This window comes from Alosa sapidissima, chromosome 18, assembly GCF_018492685.1.
Source record: "Alosa sapidissima isolate fAloSap1 chromosome 18, fAloSap1.pri, whole genome shotgun sequence".
NCBI classification, from domain to species: domain Eukaryota; kingdom Metazoa; phylum Chordata; class Actinopteri; order Clupeiformes; family Clupeidae; genus Alosa; species Alosa sapidissima.
This window is the reverse complement of record NC_055974.1, coordinates 32,735,257-32,740,766: the sequence shown is the minus strand read 5'-3', so window position 1 is coordinate 32,740,766 and position 5,510 is coordinate 32,735,257.

Below are 5,510 nucleotides of genomic sequence, written 5' to 3'. Positions count from 1 at the left end.
CAATACGTGGACATTCCAACAAGGAGGAAGAACACACTGGACCTGTGTTATGGGAACATTAACAACGCGTACACCTCCCGTGCTCACCCGCCACTCGGTTCTGCAGACCACGTCATCACCCTACTTCCGCTCTACAGACAGGCTCTGAAACGAGAGAAGCCTGAGACCCACAGCGCCAAACAGTGGTAGGAGAACGCCACGGCAGAGCTGCAAGGTTGCTTTGCATGCACGGACTGGTGTGTCTTTGAGGGGAATCTGGAGGAAAGGGTCCCTGTCATCACGGACTACATATAATTCTGTGTTGACACAATCATACCAACAAAGACCATCAGGACATTTCCGAACTCTAAACCCTGGATCACTAAACACATCAAACTCAGAATGAGGGAGAAGCGGGAGGCCTTTAAGAGGCAGGACTGGACTACACTCAAACACATAAACCGGCAAATAAAAAATTACATTTTCAAGGCTAAACTCAAATACAAAGACAGACTAGAGCATGAATTCAGCACCATGAACACAAAACAAGCCTTTCAAAAAATAAGAACACTCACAGGACTGAACAGTAAACACAAACTAGTGGATAAATCAGACCCCAGCTCTTTTGCCATAGAATTAAATAACTTTTACTCCAGATTCGACACAGTGGACCACTCAGATACCTGCAAGACTCTACTGGAGGCCATTCCCACCCTGGAACCAGACCCCCAGGTCCCATTTACAACTGAGGATGTGCGTCAGCAGCTGAGGAGATGCAAGCCTGGGAAAGCTCCGGGTCCAGACGGCATCCTTGCCCGGGTGCTAAGGGACTGTGCAGCTGAGCTCTCCCCCACCATCTATTCACTGTTTGCTGAGTCATACAAAACCGCTACTGTACCAGTGCTGTGGAAAACATCTACTATCATACCAATACCCAAGAAACCCCGCCCCTCCGAACTCAACCACTACCGGCCAGTTGCACTCACCTCAATAATCATGAAATGCCTGGAAAAATTGATCCTCAGAACCCTCCTCCCAGTTGTCAGCCCACAGCTGGACAGCCACCAGTTTGCCTACAAGGCCAGGAGAGGGACGGAGGATGCTGTGGCATGTCTCCTCCACTCCCTCCTCCAACATCTTGAAACACCTACAAACTTCGCCAGATTACTCTTCATTGACTTCAGTTCTGCCTTCAACACCATCCAACGCCACCTGATGATCAACAAACTCGACCATCTGCACATCCCCCCGACCCTCATCCATTGGACCCACAACTTCCTCAGTGACGGACCACAAGCCGCCAAGATTAGTACAGTCACATCACCACTCACCACAATTAACACCGGCGCCCCGCAGGGGTGTGTCCTAAGCCCCTTCCTCTTCACCCTCTACACCAATGACTGCGTCAGTCCCACACCCATCATCACATACTTCAAATACTCTGATGACACTGCTGTACTTGCACTTCTCAATGACAATAACTCCATATCTGCATACCAAGACTCCATTTCCCACCTCACACAATGGTGCACTGACAACTACCTTCAGCTCAACATCAGTAAAACCAAGGAACTTGTAATCACCAACACTAGAACACCATCTGACACTATCGACAACCCCACCTGCATCAACAACGACACCATAGAAATAGTGGACTGTTTCAAATACCTTGGACTCACCCTAGACAATAAACTCAGCTTTGAGCAACACACCACTGACATACAAAAACGCAGTCAACAGAGACTCTATGCCATCCGTAAGCTCAGATCACTTGCTCCTCCTGTACAAAAGCATAGTCCAGCCCATACTCCTCTACTGCCTTCCCTGCTTTTTTAAACATGCTAACTGCTGCCAACAGAAATAGACTCACACGCATCACCCATACGACAGCCAAAGCAATAGGCCTCCCCACCCCTAATTTATCAGACCTCAACAGCACACTCACCAAGAACAGAGCACGGACCATCGCTCATGACCCCACCCACCCCCTCAATCCCTTCTTCATTCTGCTTCCATCAAAACGCAGATATAGGGCTATGGGGTGGAAGCGAGTACACTTCGGGAAAAGCTTTGTGCCCTCTGCAATAGCAGCACTTAACAACAGATCACAGCGGTGATGGATCACTGTGCCGCCCTCATTACTCTGTAATGTCAACTGGTGATGGTTTTCCTGTTTGTATCTGTGTAATGTGAGGTATATGTGCTGTGTGAAATATGTGGGTGGGGTATGTGGTGGCAGGGTGGTGGGTGAAGAACCGTGACTGTGTGTATTTATGTATTTCATGTCTGTGAGGCTTGTATGGTATGTGAAAACAAATGTCTTATGTAAGGACAAATAAACTAACTAACTAACCAACTTGAACCAATCACTAACAACCGGCGTTTCGTCATACAGAGAAGTTTCTCTGCATCACGCCCATAACAAGCAAGCGTGCATCTGATCAGCAAACAATCACACGTTTCATCTGCATCTTATCAGCAAACACTCACACATTTCATCTGCATCTGATCAGCAAACAGTCACACGTTGCATCTGCATCTGATCAGCAAACACTCACACGTTTCATCTGCATCTGATCTGCACTCACACGTTTCATCTGCATCTGATCAGCAAACAGTCACACGTTTCATCTGCATCTTATCAGCAAACACTCACACGTTTCATCTGCATCTTATCAGCACAGTCACACGTTTCATTTGCCACTACTTTTTTGATACAATTGCGTCAAAATCAGCAGCCGTGGCCCACTGGTTAGCACTCTGGACTTGTAACCGGAGGGTTGCCGGTTCGAGCCCCGACCAGTAGGCCCGGCTGAAGTGCCCTTGAGCAAGGCACCTAACCCCTCACTGCTCCCCGAGCGCCGCCGTTGTAGCAGGCAGCTCACTGCGCCGGGATTAGTGTGTGCTTCACCTCACTGTGTGTTCACTGTGTGCTGTTTGTGTTTCACTAATTCACCGATTGGGTTAAATGCAGAGACCAAATTTCCCTCACGGGATCAAAAAAAGTATATATACTATATACTTATAAAATCGCTATTTTTCAAACACTAAGAAGGCTCGACACAACATGAAACTTTGATCGAAGTATCATCAGTGTCTCTACACATGAACTCGAGCATTAAGAACATTGTTGGTGTACACAGTGTCCAAAATCTTTCTTTTTAGTAAACTGTGTACACGAACAATGTTCTCAATGCTCGAGTTCATGTGTAGAGACACTGATGATGCTTCGATCAAAGTTTCATTTTATGTCGAGCCTTCTTTCTTTTTTTTCTAAATTTGGAGTTTTTCATTTAAATACAATAATACACACACACATACCCACAATAAAACAAACATTAACATTCCATTAACAGCTTATAGGTCCTTCCATTCAGTCTCAATGCAACAATTCTGTCCTGTTCAGTTGTCATTACTAGTGGTATCGTCCTCACCCATTCTGTAATAATTCCATTTCACCCATTTTCCTTCAAACTGTTCCTCCCGCATTCTCAAGGTATGTGTGAACCTCTCCATATCATAAATCTCCTCCACTATGTTTAGCCACTGTTCTCTAGTTGGGGGGTCTACCTTATACCAGGCCCTTGTAATTGCCTTCCTACTAGCTACCAATAATACTTTCACCAGGTATTCATCTCCTCCTTGTACCTCCTCTTGTGAAATGTTCCCCAGATATAATACCAAACAAATCTTTGGTATTTCATATCCCAGTATCTCCCTCAGCACACTCCACACTCCCTCCCAATATCCCTCCATCTTGACATTTCCAAAACACATGAGTACGGTCTGCCTCCCCTTGACCACATAACCAACAACATGATTTCTGATCTGGTGCGTATCTCCCTTTGACCTTTGGTGTTATGAAAAAACCTTATAATGTTCTTCCACCCAAATTCTCGCCATACCCTAGAACCAGTGGCTGAGTGCTGAACCTTGCACAAATTATACCAGTTATCTTCTGTTATTTCTACTCCAAGCTCTTTTTCCCATTTTTCTTTAATATAGACAGTTGAATTACTCCCACTGGCACCTAGAGCTTGGTATGAGATTACTCTAGCCTAGAAATCTACATTTGCTGCCAGGGCTAGTCTAGCAACTCTCCGTTGGCTTGTGAGCTCCAGAAATCGAAATTCAATCAGGCCCATGAAATCGTGTATAGAGTCGTTAGGTGGGCTTAACATAATGATTGATGGCAGAGTTGCAACGGTTTGGCTTGAATTCCCTGCTACTTGAAAACAAATAAGATGGATGTTGCTGTTGGTGAACAGTGTGATACGAGTTAAGCTTTTATTAAGTTGGCAAACGTTTAAACTAGCCAACTAGCTCCGCTGGTGGGAAACGCATGGGACTCATAGCGCTGCTGCTGTCCTATTGCGTGCAGAGGGAATTTGAAAGACAACTGATTATCCCGCCCCTCGGACTGAGCACTGCGAACGGTGAGTGCCCAGACCCTACATTTTAATGTGGGTCTGGCTCGTCAGGCTAAGATTACTCTACATTTTCTCCCTTCATATGTATATCATTATTTTAATAATCATATTTTGTTCTTTGGGTTCTTCTAACTTTATTTCCTTTAAATAATAATCCCTCACCTGAAAATATCGAAAAAGTTTGTTTGCCTCCAAATCAAATTTCTCCCTTGAAGCCTGAAAACTCTGCATTTCCCCCCCATCAACTAGTGTACATATTGCTGTAATACCCCTATGTGCCCATCTCTCAAAGCCCCAATCACTAATTCCCGGTTTGAATCTCTCGTCATGGGTTATCCACCTCAGAATCGTTGCTTCAGTCTGTAGTCCATACTTTCTCACTACCAAATACCAAATCCACAATGTGAATTTAATATGTCGAGCCTTCTTAGTGTTTGAAAAATAGCTATTTTGACGCGACCATGTAGCCTACTAAACTAAAGTTCGACTCTGGTACGTTCATATTTCAAGTGACAAAATTAAGGTATGACTAAAGTTTAGCTGACGATATAACATCCTACTCGACTGTGACTGTTCTTGACACTCCTGTTAATAGGCTAAACTAGAAAGAGCTGAAATAACTCACACCAACCTTATTTGCGCCTTTTATTCACATTTGCTCAAAGATTTCATAAGTAGCCTATATAGGCTATAAGCCCTTTTCGCTCCCTACGTTGATGTATTCCAAACGGTCTGCTTCGGGGGCGGGGATGTAGTAATTGAAACATCATGACTAACGTAATCGCTCTCAGGGACGCCCTCTGTTCGCTGGTTGGGTCGGCTGCCCAACTACCGAAGGAAACGATGGGCGAATCAACCTATTCTAGACGGAGTACTGTAGGGAAAAGAAATCGAGCGGAAGTACGTAGGCAGGCAGAGGCCAGGCTAGCCCTAATATAGGACCTTTAAATAAAATACTGCTAGCTCAAATTCTGACAATCTGAGGAGGTTTTGTCAACATAAGTTCTAACTTGTAATGCTAGGAGACCATTACCAAGGAAACCAGAGCACAGAAGTGTTCTGATCTGCAATGAGTAATAAGATGGAGACGGGGAGACAGTG